Genomic DNA, 18,404 nt, shown 5'->3' with positions numbered 1-18,404 from the left:
CACGTCTGGTTATGGATTCCACTCACAGCCATGCACTAGTAGTCCTCTGTGGGCAGAGGCTCACATCTGGCAGGTGCTTGTTTATGAGAGCAGTTAACACTGGATCAGGAAAGCTTTATAGCAAAACACATACGCCTGCGCACATGCACGAGTGCAGGCAAACAAAACACACAGACACACACACACACACACACACACACACACAGACACACACACCAAATGTTTGGAGTTGTTTGTCTCTTCAGATTTTTTGAACCCTGCAATCTCAAAGCAACTTCCACAGTCTGTGTAGGATTATGTTTTCAGGTTTTTTTTGTGATTATCGCAACCTAAAATGACTGAATTTCAGTTTGCATGTAGAAGATAATTGTAAATAGTCATAAAATGAAATGCATTTCAGCAGGAGTAAAATGAGTTGAGAAACCTTAACACCAAATTTCCTGTTATTGGAAATTCTTACCAGTAGCTGATTTTAGTTATATCCAGGAAATTGTAGGTTCTTTTGTAAATCCTTTTTCACCTCATAAGAAGTAATGAAAATGGTGAACTGGAGAAGCTTTTTGGGGGTGAGCAACAAATGTATAAAATTTGTTTGTGGCCTTCAATCCCTAAAAGTACTTCTAAATTAGATTATGGAACCTTCGCCACCAAAGATGACAACAGGTTTGTTGGGAATGGAAAGAGGAAAAATGTGACGGTGAATAATTCCACACATAAACGCACACACACACAGAGCTACTCATCCCTGACTGTGAAACTAGGTTGATAGGGGCCAGCCTGTCTCCTATGGCTCACACCGTGCTGACAGGCTCATTATAGAGGAGTTAGAGCGGAGACCTTGGTGTGACAGAGCCAAAGTCATCCAGGCCAGCTCCCTCCAGCTCTCTATCCTGCTCACTGTACTGCCTGACCAGCACAGACACCATGGCACAATGCTGTTCATCTAAACCACTGATAGCCCCGGGACCAGAGCTTGTTCAGACCCCAGCAACACATTTCAGAGTGACTGAAATGCATCTGAATGCTTGACGAAAAGCTCATTCCATGTCCAGCAACAGTTTTCCCACTAGAATACCTCCTGCGGCTGAGTTTCTGCTCTCTTTAAATGCTTCGCCATGCAGAGTTCAGAATGAAATACTAAGGATGGGAAAAGGTCAATGTTCCACAAACACATCAGGTGGTTCGCTTACACTGTATTTAGATAGTTGACTTAGAGAGTTCAGAGTGTTTACAACATTTCACTAATCCCTGTCGAACACTTTAATGTTCAACAATTTCTGTACAAAGGTTCAACAAACAATTAGTTCACCATTTAATGGTTAGAGTAAGAGTTAGGGTTAGGATTAGGATTAGGCAGAATCTCAACTAATTGATAAAAGTACATCTCTTTGATGGTCCTGAACACATCATCAGTGATGTAACCTGGGGTTATTGAGTGTTTCGGGTCTTTTAACATCAGACACCCTCAACCAGGCGACCCAGCCGAGGTTGATCAGACCTGGACTTATGTTCAGCGGGAGATTTTCTCTTGAGGCTTGAGAGTTTTCTCTGCTGCCTCTGTGATGTTTGTGATCGCTCTTCTCCCCAGTCCAGTGATGCCCAGTGCACTCAAGGCTTTGTAGAGTGAATTGCACCTTGCCTTCCAGCCCTGCTTGCGGCAGTCACAAATACTCTGTTAACTCTCTATAGGTTGACTATCCAAATAAACTGTTACCTGTGGTTTTGCCTTCACAGAATCCATTAGTGTCATGAAACATATATGATTAATGCTATTATCCTGCTTATGTCATAATCGGTTCCCATTAAAATACCATATGTCACTGAATTAGAAATATTAGTCATTCATCTACTTATATATTAAATTTTTATCATGGAAATATAATTCTTGTCCCTTTGAATTCCTGGTTCTTGTAGTCTAGTAAAACACTGAAATGCTGAAAGGAGGAAATGGTTTCGTACATACAGCTGGATTCAATATCCTGACAAAGTCTTACACGCAAATCACAAAGAAAATAGATCTGCAACAACAGAGAACAATGAAAATCTTTAAAAACCCCAAAGCGAAGAGACTTAAAATCCAGGAAAGAGAAACGTTGCAGATGTGAATGCTAATCTAGACATTTTATCCAGATGTAAAGGGAGGAGCATTATTTAAATAATGTGTCAATAGATAGAAACCTGATACCATATACTGGGCACACATTTATCATGCAGTTTGTGTTGGACCAGCTAAAGGCGGCTGCCCTACTTTTTGGAGCATTCTAGCTCTTATTTCTTCATTTTTGGGGCTGTGTGAGCTCGGTCTCTCACTGTGTTTGTGAGTCTTTCATATGTGTGCTTGTGCATCTGCTCATTTCTATAAGAATGTAAGCCATCCATCACCCAACTGTAAGGCGACTTCAATGCACTGAAAGGAGAAGAGGTATCTATGAAATGTGTCACATTGGCTGCATTCTATCATACACATTGTTCTGTGATTGGCTGGTATGGCAGCGCAGATCGTGGAAGCTGACAATCACTAGGGGGGATTAGTGACGAATCCTTTTCATGACTCACAACTACCTAACATCCCCTCTCCCTTCAAACCTCTCTCCCACCTGCTTTTCTCAATCTTTTCCTTTTATACCTCATCACTCCCTCACTCCCAGCTCGTTGTCTGCCTTTTTCTCTCTCACAGCCAAGGGCATGCTGGGCAAATAGACTGCACTCTAATTGCCAATGTAATGTTGCTGCAGTTCCACTCATCTCACCTGCCTAATTAATACTGCAGTTGCCACCCTTGCTCTCTTCTCTCTCTCACCCACTCTCACACACACCCATGCACACAATATCAGGAGACACATTCTTATGAGTTTATATCGCCTACTGTCTCCCTATAAATGCTCAGCCTTACCTCTCTCTCTCTCTCTCTCTCTCTCTCTCTCTCTCTCTCTCTCTCTCTCTCTCTCTCTCTCTCTCTCTCTCTCTCTAACAGTCTTTTCCTTCCTCTCCACTGTAAAACATGAAACTGTCAAACTGACATGATTCACTGAGCTGCACTTTGAGAGCGGTGAGAAAACTTGTCCAAGCTCTATGGATAAAAATACATCCTGTGATAAAAGCCTGTTCCTGGCTTTTTGGGATATTCCTATGAATGTATTTTGCATGTACTTGCAAAGCAAGATAAGAAATTACAAATTACTCATGATACATGCAATAAATAAGGAGAGAGGGCATATTGAACTTGGGTGCGTCCTTATGCAGTGCCTGACTGTGTCTTTGTGGTTGCTCAAGCAACTGTCAAAGTCTTCGAGAAAACTGCTGCTTTTTCACTTTTATTAGGTCGAAATAAAACTCCAGCCATCAACTTAATGCAGAATAAGATGGTCTGTGTGCCTTCCAGCTCCAGTTCATCAGTGTGATTCTGTTGACTGAAAGACAGTCCAGCACAAGAAGTTAGTAAATAATAACCATGTTTAAAGGTCCCATATTGTATAAAGTGAGATTTCCATGTTTTTTTTTTCCTTATAAAGCAGGTCTATGTTCTACATTAATACTGTGAAAGTATCAAAGCCTCAGTCCACAGAGAAATGCACACAGCCTGTATTCAGAAACTGAGCCTTAAAACGAGCCGTCAGGACATCTGGAATTTTGTGATGTCACAACTACATAGTCACCGCCCTCAGCCACGCCCAAAGCCCCGCCCGCCCAGACCCACCATCCAACTTTGCAGGATTTGGTTTCTCTGAGTGTTTACCTGAAATCTGCTATATTTTTAATTGGCTGAGTGTTTTCTGAGTGATCCAATCAGAAGAGAGGGACCATTAAATTTCTGATCTAGCATCAATACAACATGGGGAAGTAAAAAATGAACATAAAAACTTGCTGAAAATTAACAGTAAACAGGAATAACAGGAAGATGTAAAGAGGAACCCACAATTGTGCCAACATAGGACGGGATCTTTGTACTCAGGAGTAAAATAATCTTTGCACAAACCCTTATATCAAAGTGACATAAGGCCTGATTGCCTTTTACCACAATTTCCCTGGCACCACTCAAATCCCAAACCCCTTTCCCATGACTTTCTTCCAAGCTAAGATGTATTTGTTTCTGCAAAGGACTTGTGATCTCCATAATTTAATTACAAATCATCATATACATTTGTAGATATACAATTATCACTACCTTTGAGACATATTTCTCTCAGCTAATGTCTCTCTGCCTCTCTCCTTCCAGTTTGTCTAAAAAAAATAAAATAAAAAAAAAGAGCTCAACTCTGTGCCAGGTTAAACAAAACAGATTTGTTAACAGCAGTTGCAGTCTCACTCTAATTTATTTCCTCTCCCCAGAAGTGATGTATCTGAAGGCAGGGTGTGTTTCTCAGGTCTTTTTAGGTCACATAAGCCGCTACATGTTGCTAGTCCTGAGGCACAGCGGAAGTCTTGTGTAAACCATTTTTCCTGTAATGTAGTAATTATTTCCTCTCACTTCTTTCTTGTCCTCATAACAAAGCTCCTTTCCCTTTTTTTTTTCCTCCCTTCTCTAAAGAATGCTGTTGACAACACATTTTTGGGAGGTTTACTTTTGCTTTTGTTGTTGTTGCTATTTTCTGCCACTTGCTGTCTTCTTTATTGTCTGCAGTCTTTCATGAAGTTTAATGTATTTTTGTTCGAGATAAAAATTGATGATAGGATAAATATATGATACGATAAATGAAGTTTCACCATTTACAAACTTTATCTTTTTCTTATTCCACTCATTGTTCCTTGATTCAGTGAGAGAGCAGAGGTTGATTGCTTAATTTAACACTGCGCCATCACTGACCTCATGTTTTCTTTCTTCTGTTTATTTATTTTTGTGCTCTTTTTCCAATTAAGATAGCATTAGTCTCCTTATCTACAAAACTGGAATTCTGTCTTTATTCCCATCACCATCTAAAAGAATAATTAGTCTAGATTATAGTAGGCTACTGTAATTACAGTTCTCATGTGCTCAAGAGTTTCATTAGCTTCTTGACATGACATTGCTATTCTCTACAAGCTGAAGTACTGTGAAATACCTTTAAACTGCTTCATAATTTGCTGTGGGTTGTAAGCAGTTTTGGGAGATTCTAATGTCCTGCGTAAATGTCCAAGTAATCTCAGATGGATGGGAAATGCAGCCAAGACTTGTAGGGAAACTTGTCCAGAATCTTTTCGATTTCTTTCTTGAGTACAATATTTATAAAGAGTAAATTTTTTTCACTACATAGTAGAGGTCTTCACAGGTTCAAATATTCATGCCCAAATCCAAATCCACCCAGAAATGTACTACCTGGAGAACTGGATATTATTTGAAAGCAGGTCCCAGACCCATGCAGAAGAAATGTCGGAGGCAAATCTGGCCGGGAGGCACAGACCCGTTAATTTACAAGTTGTCAAAACAAAACTTTGTGTCTTACCAAGTTAGTAGCCTTCTCTCCTGTTCCTGGCTGTGATGCATGTAATCCATCCAACTTGGCATGAAAGTTGGTGAAATACAAACATGATCAGCGCTGTCTGATGACAGCCAGGTTTTCTCGGCTCCACTTACACAATGTTAAACAGACCAGGGACCCAACTCAGACCCATCTGACCATAGGAAATGAGGATCCAAACCTCTGTGGGTCTCGGGTCCCCAGAGACCTCTACTAGTCACGTGTTAAATGCTGACTTAGTCAAATATTCAATTTTTTCCATTCATCCATCAGTTGGCTGCAGCACAGACAGGGACCCACAATCAAATTTGGATTGTCTTTGTGTCAAATACCTTTCATCTCTTGTTCCTGCTGATGCTGTTAACACTTTTATAAGACGTATGTGTCCATGAATGCAGTCCTGCTTTGTTTGAGAGTTCACTTGGAGGGCAACATCAGAGAACACCAAAGGTCATCACTTTAGGTGTGAATGAATGCACACCTGCCAAGTTTCCTTTTTTGATCATCTGTTATCTCATACCCCAGCTGCCAGAATAAGTGTTCTTCTGCTTGATATTATCCCAGTGACTTCAAATTGGCGTGTCTGCTTTGCACCCGCCCTTATCAGTTTTTGCTTTGTGCTGATTTACATCTAATTCTTTTCTTTTTTTTTTGGGGGGGGGGGGGGGGGGGGGGGGGGGTAAAGAGAACAGAGCTTTAATTCCTTGGAGAAGTATTTTGTATGCTTGTATTTTCCATGAAGATTAGAACCAAAGGCATCAGCTGAAATAATCAACAGCCAAACGTGATAGCTCAGGAATTGGATGGACTTTTATTCAGATAATAATTGTTTTTATCATGATTTACACATCTGTGTACATCAAAGGCCTTAATCGTCACTGTGGGGTAATAATCCTCTGGAAATTGTCGAAACCCTGTAATATAATCTCTTCCTATAGCCTCAGGTTGTGTTTTGATTAAAGTGAAATTCCTCCATATTACCTGGAGGTAATGGGGCTTGATATAGGCACATTATATGGATAAAATACAAAAACATTTTTATGATTGATCGAATGCATCACAATAATATTAATAGGGCTTTCCTGGGTTGGAAAGGCTGGGTTGTAATCCCCCCAAAGACTTTTAAAGAAATAACACAAACCATCAGAGAAGGTCAAAAAAACTCTTTTTTGGAAGATAAACAAATGCTGAACAGTTTCCAGAAGACAAATTACAGTTCCAGTGCTAAGATGACCTGATATTTTCCCAGAACTCAGAGTGCAGTTTTACTGGAATTTGGAAGCTTGGACGCATTTTGGAAACATTTCCACTCATGTTTTGTTTTTTTTTCAGACAGGAACCATTGTTCGCTTGGTAAAACATCACAGAATCTGTTTTGTCCTGCCAGCATTTGCTTTACCATTTCCTGTGTCCCACATGGGCTAGTTCTCTGTCTCTCCCTGTAACGAAATAATTGGGTTGCAGTATGTGTGGTCCTTTCAAGTGCTCCATGTAGGCAGCTTCTTCCTAGTTATTAGGTTTTAAATTCAGCTGGTCATGCACTCAAGTGCTTCAGGTCAGAAATAATGACAAAATGGATCCTGTGGCTTGTTTTTGCTTTTCATGGCTCGTGTTTTATTTGTGAACTGAAGGGCAGAGAGACACTTTGTGCTGTAGTTGCAGAACAATGAAATCCATTCCTCAAATTTTACCATCGGTTGCAAGCGTAGACTGTATATAAAGATGGACAACACCCATAGGTTTCCAAAGAGCGGTTTTGAAGCTCAGATTGGGTTACTCTGCAGTTGCAGTTTTAGTACTTCCATATTTGCTTCATTTTTCAGCACCAGAGGTTGCTGCTTGGTTGAGAGTTAAAATTAGAAAATGTGAGTTTAAACTCAGTGAGATTAAGTTAATTACAGCACAAACTACAAACGGAAATTATGCATTATTTATATATGAAATAACAGTGGTCCCAATCTCCCTGTGAAGGCAAACTGAGGCAACACGAGATTATCTCTTATCAGTGTACTTCTATTTGTTCAGTGAAAGAATCACTCACCTTCATACACATACACTTCAGATTTTCTGGTGGATTTATTTCTAATCGTATATCAACTGTCTTTGCACCAGCTCTCAGTCACAACGCTAATGTTTCCTCTGGGCAATAACATATTGCGGTGAAATTACATTTTACATGCATAAGAATTTAAATCCCAGTATCAACATTTGGGAGATGAAGTGGCTGCCAGTTTCCAGAAGGTTATAACTTAAAATTCCTTTGTGAAGTATTATCCAGCCAAATGCCGCTTTAGCTGTGCCCTCTAGTGGGATCAGCAGCATGCAAGTGACACTTTCACAGTGAGAAAATGCATCCGAAGGGACACAAAATCATATGAAAACAGACGCCAAAAGGGGCAAGTTTAATTATCTGATTACCCTGACGGACTTTTCTGCTGCTTAATTTTGTCCAAAGGTCAAAGCTTTCATGGGACTATTGTTCTTCAACACGACTCCACACTCTCCTGCATAAATCTTCCTCTGGCATTTTGGATGTTTTGGTATATTTTCTGAAATTAGTAAGTGATAAAGCTGCCACCCCTGTGGTACCGCATTTAAACAAGTCCATGGTTCCTTTTGTTTCAACTGCCAAAGGGCACCGCAGCATCTCCGGCATTAAACCAGTAAAACTGAGGGCGGAAATGCTCATTACTCCAGATGATCCTGCTTTTCTCTCTTTAAAATTATAGTTTATGGCATAGTCATAGCAAGCATACTGTATTTCTGCATATGATGTGGTTTGGTCATATGTAACACAACCGTTCTCACCAGTTCTTAATGACCAGTTTTTCAGACCTTATACACTACATGGCGAAAGGTCTGTGGGCAACAGAACAAAGTCTGTCAACATAAGGGCATCACACCCATATCTGATCTGATGAACATGTTTTTCCAAAACTATGGACATTGATCTACTTACTACCAAAGAGTGACAAAAGAGTCGGTGTTAGTTGAATTCTATTATAAGACTAACAGGTGGTTAGTTTAGTGTTGACTTTAAACTGTCCAGAAGAAGGAGCCACAGTCTCTCAGATTTAATTTAGTGTTCTAAAGGAAAATTACTTAAGAATTAACTTTGAAAAGACTTAGTTGTAGAAGCACCCTATCAACCTTCCTGGATCTTAAGTTTAATGTATGTCTATGCATACTGTATAGGTTGCTCTTGCTGAGCAGGTGGAGGTAAAAAAAATAAAATAAAAAAAGTTGCTGCTTGTCAACAGCAGAGATAACGGCTAATTTAATCGATCTAAGTACCTCAGTACTCCCTTTAACATTCAGATGCAATGAAGAGATACTCCCTGGATCCCACCATCGATAGAACGAACAAACTAATCAAAGTGACTTAGGGGGAGGGAATTATTAAGCACAGAGATAAGTAATAAAGTGTTAATTTGCATAAGGAGAGAAAGCCAAAGACAGGGAGAAGACTGGAGAGAGGGGGCAGAATGGAAAAAAGATAAGGGTTTAGATATTAAGTGTTATCTCACTGTGAATGGTATTTCCAGCTGTTATCGAGATCAAGACACAGGAATGTATTTATAGATAGTGACATGATAGTCTTCTACAGTATAAGAAGTACTTATAGGTGACTTCTACTGAACTGGAGAGAAGAGTAATGTAAACAGGAAGGACTTTACCGAGTAGATAAAAGAATCCTGATTCTCTTGCTGGACTTTAACTAAATCAAAATGTTGTTTTCTGTGCACCGTTGTCTCTTCAGGTTAGGGAGTGCCCATGGCCAGATTAGGATAGGATTATGGTTAAGGTGAAGGAAATACTGAAAGTTGTTTGAATCTTAAATACTCATCCCTTGTAGGCTTGAACAGTGGTCAAGACGGTTACATCCAGGTAACTATTTTGCCTTGTTTTTGTCCAGAGTTTAGGTTTGCAGAGGAGATGACGTTACTGGGTTAGAAGAAAAGCATTTGTGGAAGCTAGAGGAAGGTGTTCGGCACTCATATTATGTAACTGAACTGTCTTTCACCCAAATTCTTGTTATACATTTGGAAGCCAAAATGAAGTGAAACTGGATCCAAGAAATCCCCCCCCACCCCCGGGGAATAGAGCACAAGATGGCGTTACTAGATGTGTTCAACTGAAAACAAAAAGACTGCTGAGTCTTTCTTTCACTTCCCAAACGTTGCCTTCAGTTTTAATAATCCCAGCCAGCTTTGTAGACCAATTCAGGGGTAGCGCTCTACGAAGGTGTGGCCCTTTGCAGCCATCATAGATTGTGAAGGCCCAACCTAAATAAGATTTGTGTTGTGTTGCCATTCTTGTCACCTGGCAACCTTGACAACACTTACGGTTTTAATGCCCTTGATTTTTTGATAGTTGTACTGTTAGCTGTACAACTGAACTAAAACCCATACTTACAAGTGTAATAATCCTTGGGCTCCCTGTCAGTGTTGTTTGCTGCCATATTATCAAAGGATCCACCTGCTGGAGCCTTCATTGCCCAGAAAAAGAAGGATGCATTTTCAGCCACATCTGAAGGATCCTTTCAAATTAGACAGCCTAGTCGCGCTGCTGTGACACAATCGGTCCTCAAAGGCAGTCTCTGAAGGATGTGGTCCCTGAATTGGGACACAGCTTCTGTGTTATCGCCATAGGTTCGACATATAGTTAAATTTTAAGGATAGCACATCAGCTGCACCTGTAGACTCCATAGATACATTGCAATGCCTTAAATCCGGCTTAACTTTTATAAATCCAAGCTGATCTCATCTTTTGACCCCGATGAGGTTTCTCTCTAAGGTCAGGGAAAGATCCCCTTTCTGTGAACTTAGCAGCAATAATGTTTAATAATAATAATAATAAAGCAGCAATAATGTTTAGAAGAGATACAATGCAAACTGTGGTTCTTTGCTGTTGAAGTCTGGTGCTTTGTATGTGCATCTATTCAACCTGAAAGAGTTTTTTTTTTTTTCCATTTAACTTCACACAATTTACTGCACGCCTTTGCTTGTCAACATTAACATACATTGTTTTCAACAACAGTGACAACACTTTCTGTTTTCAGGCATTATTCACATAACCATAAAGGGACTGCTTGCCAAAAGAAGATACAGCACATGGTTTGTTTTACAAACAACTAATGCTGTCATTCTCTAGTGAGGACACGAGTCCTATTGTTTGACATCTTTCATGTCTCCTCATTTCTTCTGTCTGGAGGTAGTGACTGCTTGAGAGATACAGAATGAGCTAAAGTAGCTCTTGTGCTCTATTCCCCGGGGGGGATTTCTTGGACAAATGCAGTTTCACTTTATTTTGGCTTCCAAATGTATAACAAGAATTTGGGTGAAAGACAGTTCAGTTACATAGTATGAGTGCCAAACACCTTCCTCTAACTTCCATGAATGCTTTTCTTCTAACCCAGTTCTACCTTTGGTTTACATAAAGTAGAAAGCATGAAAACGAGGTGGAGGAAAAAAGGAAAGAAGCTGAGGTAAAAGGTGAGTATTTAAAAAAGAATAAAATATAAGATGCATCAGAGGGAGTGGTGTTTTTAATTTTGGGACCAGCAGCCAGGTGGAGCTGTGAATTATTGAGTAACTTCCTGCCTCTGCTGAAAGGGTTGAGAGATGGTGGTAAGGTTTCACGGGGCTCATGGTGAGACGAAGAAAGGGGCACACATTCAAACACCATGGCACGTCCTGCAACATTCAGTAGGAGGCATGTTTTATTTAAAAAAAAACGAGAAGCTCAGCAGTCAGTTGCACTTGACAACTGGAAACATCCAGAGAGAATCAGTAGGAAGTGTTAGAGACGACTGGGCCCTTGGAGATACACTGAGGTCAGGATGTTTGCAGAGTTTGATTTCCAAACTCAACATTGGCCTGTTTGGGATTTGGATTCTGTGCCTTTTAACCTCGCTTGACTCAGGTTGTGATGTCAACTTTAAGACTGAAGTTTGTTGAAGTTTTCCTTCACATTTTATTCCAAATGGGTCATATCTGCACTTAAACATAGCAGAAGCCAGGGAGCTTCACAGTGCCCTAAGATCCAATCTGACTAACTTTTAAAATTGCTGACTAAAGGAATATGTTCTTCTTCCCCTTGAAAATTTCAGGCTTACTCAAAAAGCTACTTTAGTGATTATAACCCTGGAAAGGCCATTTGCAGGAATTAAACTGGAATTGGATTAGACCATAATTAGACCACAACACAAGCAGCAAATACAGTATGTTCTTCAGTTGCTCAATTGTAATAATTATTAGTATGTAATGTGTAATCTTTCCTTTAAAGGATCAGAAAATTGGAGTTCAATCTCTAAATGAAACTCTCTACAAAAAAAAAGCCCTTCTGTACTTATTAACCGAATGACCATGACAACAACAACAACAAAATACTTCTCAATACAATGCATTGAGAAAGTTATGCACACATATAGAGAGAATATTCATGGTGTTGTATTGTGATGCCAAACAGGCCTTCACAAAGTGTTGTTTAATTTCCTATTCTCCCTTTGGTTCAGTGAAGTAGAGTGTAAAGGGAGGGAGGTGAAGGAACAGAGGAGAGAAAAGGGGAATTGAGGTCACAAAATACGTGATAAAAACATCAGGACAGAGCACGTCTGGAGAGCTGGTGTGCAGGGTCTCGTTTCCCCAAAGGTGGATTTTAGCTATTGCTTAAATCCAGCCAACACTCACCACCGATAAGACATCTAAATTGACTGGTTACATGCAACAAGCAGGAGTAATCTGCTATGTTTTTTCACTCCCCTCCCACTGCACCAATAAAGTTGTCTTGTCTGGGCTCTGTAGCCTAGCCTAGGGGTTAATGCACCAACCACAAATGCAGTGTCCCGCGGTTCATGTCTGTCTGGGGACCTTTGTTGCAAGACAGTCCCCATCTCTTTCTTCACTTGTTTCCGATCATCTCTCTGCTTTCAGCTATTTAACTAAAGCATAAAATTCACCAGCAAATAATTTAAAAAATGTGTCTTGTGCCTGAGGAAACAGCTGTTTTGACAGTTTAAAGATTGGCTTACTGTGTCTTCCAAATACACCTCACTTTTTCATACTCCAAAGCACTGTTAGCAAGTCTCACATCTAGATATATTTCATCTCTCCAACAGGTGACATTGACTACAATGAAAGTGCATCTTTGTTTAGACTAAGACCAGCTGAACTTTGAAGACCAGGCGAGGAGATCCTTATGAAAAAAGCTTGTACCTGCATATGCAACAAGTTCACCATCCTACTAATTTTTCCAATACATTTATCCTTGTGCAAGTCACTCATCTGAATGTGGGTAGAGCTCTACTGGAACAAATGTTTGGCATGCTAGACATCCTCTCAGACAGTGGTCCTTATCACATACAAAAGCACACACACTGATATGCATATTCCTAAGTACTTCCAAGAGAACCTTTTGCGTGAAAAACAAACATACAAACACATATGCAGACACATAAGCACAACAACACATACAATGCACACAGTGCCCCTGTGAACCTCTCCTGCCTGCCTCTGAAAGGCTGAGACATGGCGCCCCAGATGCATTTCAATCACCCTGTCTGGAAGAAATGAGATGATACACAGTGCAGCTAGATTTTCATTTCAATTTTCTGTCCCATCAAGAAAGGCAGGAATGAATGGAAACGCATACGGGTGAGCGATATGTAATGTCATTAAAGTAGAAAAGTAATCATCTCAGGCCTCCTTTGAAGTCGGGGCTGTCGATTGTATTTGGTTGTCTGCAGGTCTGATTAAACAAACCTCCAAGCAGCAAGTTGCTATTAAAGCTGAGCAGACATATGGGATTACATTAGGATTTGATACATCAAACGATATGGCTTTATTGAGTATCCACAGTAACAGCTGGTAAATCTTCACTATCTGAGCTTAAAACCTAATTACAAATAACACAGTCAAAGAATATCTGTTCCTCCTGTCCCACATTGGTTGCGCATGCGGCTCTGTGTTTTTGTTTCTCATTATTACACCCAAAACTTTTGCTTTGGAATTGTGTAAATGAAGCAATAATTGTGCCTTATTGATTTTAGAAAACTTTGTGTTAAATATCCTGTCACAAGTTAGTCAATTGACTTGCTCAGTGTCTTACAATGTTTATTCCCAGTGTTATATAGCCCCTGTGAACCTGTCCACTTGCCTCAAAAAAGAGGAAATTCCAAGACTGCCCTGTAAAAAAACAAGCCCATAGGTTGTTTTTGCATTATGGTTTTATGACCCATAGTTACGTTTTGTTAGGCCACATCTAGTATCCGTATTAATTATGACAGGAGCAAAAGTAAAAGTGCAGTGACGTGGTTTATGGAGTGAGAAGGTTTTTGGTGGATGCATGGGTCAACAAAACACAGGAATATGACACAGGAGAGCATCATTTAAAAAAAAAAAAAAAAGAATCCATACTTATGGTAGTGCTGTTCAGGGCGAGTTTAGAACAGTGATTGATTGGCAGGTTGACTATGAACAAGTATTAATCTAAAATGTTGAAGCTTTTACTTTGTACCAAATTAAGATTGAGATGCATGAACCATTTTCATTTATAAAGTGATGCAGTTGTCATGGGGATATTTACCTCCTTACCAAAATACTCGGCGAACAGATTACTGTGAGGTCAGGGTCCAACCGTGACAGAAACCGCACTTTCTTGACCATTTCCTGTTATGTGTTTGCCAGTTTACTGAAGGTATTAGTCATTTTGCTTGAAAACGTACTCCATGCTGAGAAAATGTGAAGATCATTGAGCCAACCTGTCAGATTCTGACCAACACACTGTGGCATATTTTCTTTTAATAGACCATTGAGCCTCACGCTGCTGTGTGGCTGCACTGTATTAAATTGGTCTAAATTGCCACCCTGCCAAGGAGAGAGGAGCAGTCGCGTAGATCTCTAATAATTCTTTTGATGTTTGACACTGCAAATTGCCTCATTATTTTATTTGTATCACATCTTTGGTATCTGAGGGGGGATCTGTGGATATGATGAATGTTTTCTGTCTTCTTCCAACCCAGGAAGAGCAGTAAAACTACGTGGTTACAAAGAAGAACATTTCAGAAATATATCTTCATTTTCCATTTTCCAGCCTCTCTGGATTGCACAAATTTTGTAAATGACAGACTATACAGCAGAACATGCAGAAGATACCAAAGCTCTGTCATGGCTTTTAATATGAGGACAGAGTCCACTTGCATTAATCAGATGTTTAAACAGAGTTTGTAAAGTTGGAAATTGCAACATGTGTAATTTGGAGCCTAAACGCAGTTAAAATCCTGCACCTGCAGGATAAATTCCTAAGACACCTTTGAGCAACACCAACTGGAGCAGCTGTAGTGGCACTGAGCAGCTTCAAAATGGGAATGTTACTGTGTAAGTGTCCTGAAGATGAGAGCAAGGCTAAATAACATCAAACATTTACCTCCATTTGGCTCTTTCTTGCTTCTGTTTTAGTATGTCTCTTTTCAGAGACATGCAATCTGGACGTAATGTATCAGTGATCAGTGCAACTTGAGCTAGAATGAGTTAGGTTATTTATGATCAAATGCATATGAATATAATACCCTGGTTATGATCAAAAGTAGTTCAATCAGGAGAGACTAAGAGGAGGAACAAAAGAGGATGAGAAATATGAAGAACAATAGATTTTTTCTTGTCAACAGAACAAATAGACTTTGGCACTGGATCGTCACGAGAAGTGGTCCATAGGAGTAAAGTGCTTCCAATTAGATGCTGGTAGTGGTGATGACGAATGGAGCTAAAGGATGTGAACATCTTCATGAGAGGGAGTCAGGTGTCCACAGTTGTGGTGGTGGCGGTGGGGGGTGTCACAAATTCTTTAAGGTGCTGAAATAAGAGCTGAACAACAGCAGAGACAGAGACCACTTTTAAAGTTTGACTGCTTACAAGTGATTGCCTGAAGGTCAGTGTGTCGAGTTGTGAGTGGATGAAAACATGAATGAGCTTCTGGGGCTTAGATATAAAAGAAAACAGTGCTTGTGCCTTAGAAGGAATGGACTAGCAGATAGTCTTCCTGACTGAACTTTGGCCGAGCTTCATTAGTACAGCTTTAATTGGTGTCTGCATGTAGAAGAAGTCGACTGAAACTGGGTAAAGCTGAATCAAAGAGCTACTTGTCATTGAGAGGTTGATTGTGCACTTCAGTTTCAGTATGATCTCTTCAAAGACCCAGTGCTGTATTCTTCAGCCATGAATGTTCAGTTTACATCACAGGTAAAAAGCTACATGTTTTCCCAGATATATGCAGAACTTTTGAACTGCATAAATGGGATGTGCTCTTTGCCTATACATTCTGTTAGGCATATGTTTGTGTGTCTTTGTGCACCAACACGTGGTATTTTTTACACTTCATCCTCCAGGCAGCATGTTTATATATATCCCCTTCTCTGTGCAGCTTTGTATATTTGTGAGAGACTCACACACATGCATGCTCATGCAATCTCATCCTGTTTTCTTTTAATTAATGACTGCAGTGCTAATTAGAAGGTATGCAACTCTTTAGCACCCTCCAACTGTCTTTTATTCAGCTTTATGAAGTCTCATTCTGATGTGTGATCTCTGCTGGGAACAGTACAGGCACAAGAAAAAATGAGTTGGGGGATATAATAACTTCATATACTACACAGTGCATGATGAAGAAGGATACTACAGTGACCGCACAACATGGAGGCAATTTCTACACACTTGTGTGTTATATTGTGTTCCCTTTCACCTCAGTTTTCTTCTTTTTTTTTTACCCACACTCTGTTCAGTTTAATCACTGCCCTATGCTTCTCACTTCCACAGTCTCTCTTAATGAGCACTCTCTGTCACTACGTTAATCCTCTATTCTTTTAATTATCTTCCTCACCTCCACTTGGTGTGACAAAGGTTGCCTCCTGTCAAAGTTTAGTCAGTTAAGGTCACATTGGCATGGAGAGATGTGAAATGACCACGCATCAAGCACAGAGAAAAGTCCTGCTGTGTTTTAAGTGATAGTGTTGATGTCTCGGACTTTCATCCTCAATTGAAGCATCTGATGAGGCAGCTGAAGTCTGAACAGCATTTCACTAAAACTGCAACTTTCAAATAAGACAACTGGTGTCCGTTCATGTTTGTTTTGGTCTCTGGCTCCCACACATCACAAATTTGGCATCAGGCTTTGCGACTGTAAAAACTGAGAACAACAAACTCGAAGAGGCAGCGGCGCTGACGCCTTGACAAATGATGAGATTGTTGCAGTGTCCTTAACAGCATGGTTGATATCCTGACCATCTGTCATCGAAGTGATGAGGTGTGATGAATGTGACTAGAAGAAGCCCTCATACATATAATGAGGAAAACATGCAGTTGTGTGGTTACAGACAAAATGTCCTTGGGTTACCATGGCGACCAGTGTTGTTACCATTTTTGGCAGAAATGTGACTTGTTCGCTCATGAATACAATGAATACAGGTGGATTTATTCCAGTTTGCCTTCAAACTGCAATTAAACTAAAGTGATGATGAACTAAGGTCACTTCACCATTTGTCATAGTAGGAAAAGCACAAGTGAAATAAACAGTTCTTTAGTGATGTAGCAGTAAGGTATGCCAGTGGTCCAGATTCACTTAAATGTAAAGGTCTATAACTTGTGAGTCTCTTGATTGCTGACACTTCTTTGGTCCAATTATCTGTTAGACATAAGGGGGCATATTATCTCACAATCTTCCTAACTTACAGATCCAAGGGACAGGACCTGATTTAGGGAGGAAAAAAAGCCATTTGAGATGAATAGTTGCTAAGTCAATGTTCCTGTCCTAACTTTCGGAAAAGTGCATTACACAAACTTCCTAACTTCCTAAAATCTTAAATAAATTCCCCTAACTGTCTAACCATCCTAACCTTTACTTGTCCACCATGTAGCTAAAACATTTAAACCATGTGGCTGCTCTTGCATTGCTTTTATACAACCAACAAAACGTCAAAAGGTGGAACTTACTCGTTTAGAGGCTCATGGCAGACCCTAATGACTTAAGATAAGAAGTTTGTGTTATACGAGACCTGGAGATTCACTTCATTTCATGCACTAGCATTTTTGTTGTCATTTAGAATCAGCATAAATGTCACAAACTCTTCTCACCATATGTCTTATCACCTTTCCCTCCCATCAGTGAAGATACTCTTTATGCATAGCACTGGCCTGCACAGTCGAGTGCATCTATCCCGCCTACTACAGCTCTTTTAATAATTGAAAATTACTCACTGTAGATGAAAGACAAACAGGAGTGCAGCCATCATCATTCTGCACAAAGCAAACCCTTTCATGTGTTGCACTACATTCCTCTGCAAACTTGATCTCTATGCACAGCCTCTGGGTTTTGTCTGGGTGGACATAGATGCTCTCTCAGTTGGGGGTCTCCAAAAGCAGGGCCACTGGGATATGTATATTTGCTCTGCTGTCAGCTTGTCAGAGTAGATACAGATTAATTCCAGAAAAGTCCATGAAACAAAGCCACAGGGGTAAACAGGGGAGAAATTGGGATGCAGGTTGGATAGAAGAGAAAATTGAGACTTATTGAAACAGAATAGTTGAGAAGGTGACCGAATGATAGATTGAGCTGATATAGTGGGGGTCAGATTTGGAGAGCAAGCACATGTTATTTCTGTTGCTGAAGTTTGTATTTTATTTGCATGCATAACACTTTTATTTTCCTCAAGAGGTGTCAGAGAAAAACAGAACAGCAGGCAAGGTACAAATGGCCAGAGGCAGAGATAGATAACCAAACCAACTGAGGTACCCAATTAGGCTTTGCACTGTATACTGGTATTTTAGCCTCCATGCAAGCTCTGTGCACTGTAGGACACCATTACATTTCCATATGTTGATAAGAGTATATTTATGGGTCTTAAGCTAATTAAAAACACATCTCTTCAATGCATAGTCTTTTTCTAGTACACTTCTAAAGAGCCGCCCAAGCACATTT

General features: G+C 40.1%; 1 protein-coding gene across 1 annotated transcript in view; it reads left to right on the top strand.

The window, feature by feature from the left end:
• LOC139622594 (pro-neuregulin-3, membrane-bound isoform) overlaps positions 1 to 18,404 on the top strand; it is a 360,197-nt gene that overhangs the window by 275,132 nt on the left and 66,661 nt on the right. The window lies entirely within an intron of this gene.

Source organism: Trachinotus anak, unplaced genomic scaffold (genome assembly GCF_046630095.1).
Source record: "Trachinotus anak isolate AG129_WGS33_773 ecotype Australia unplaced genomic scaffold, CSIRO_AGI_Tana_v1 ptg000007l, whole genome shotgun sequence".
Lineage (NCBI taxonomy): Eukaryota > Metazoa > Chordata > Actinopteri > Carangiformes > Carangidae > Trachinotus > Trachinotus anak.
The sequence above is the reverse complement of the archived record's forward strand: the minus strand, read 5'-3'. Positions and strand labels throughout refer to the sequence as shown.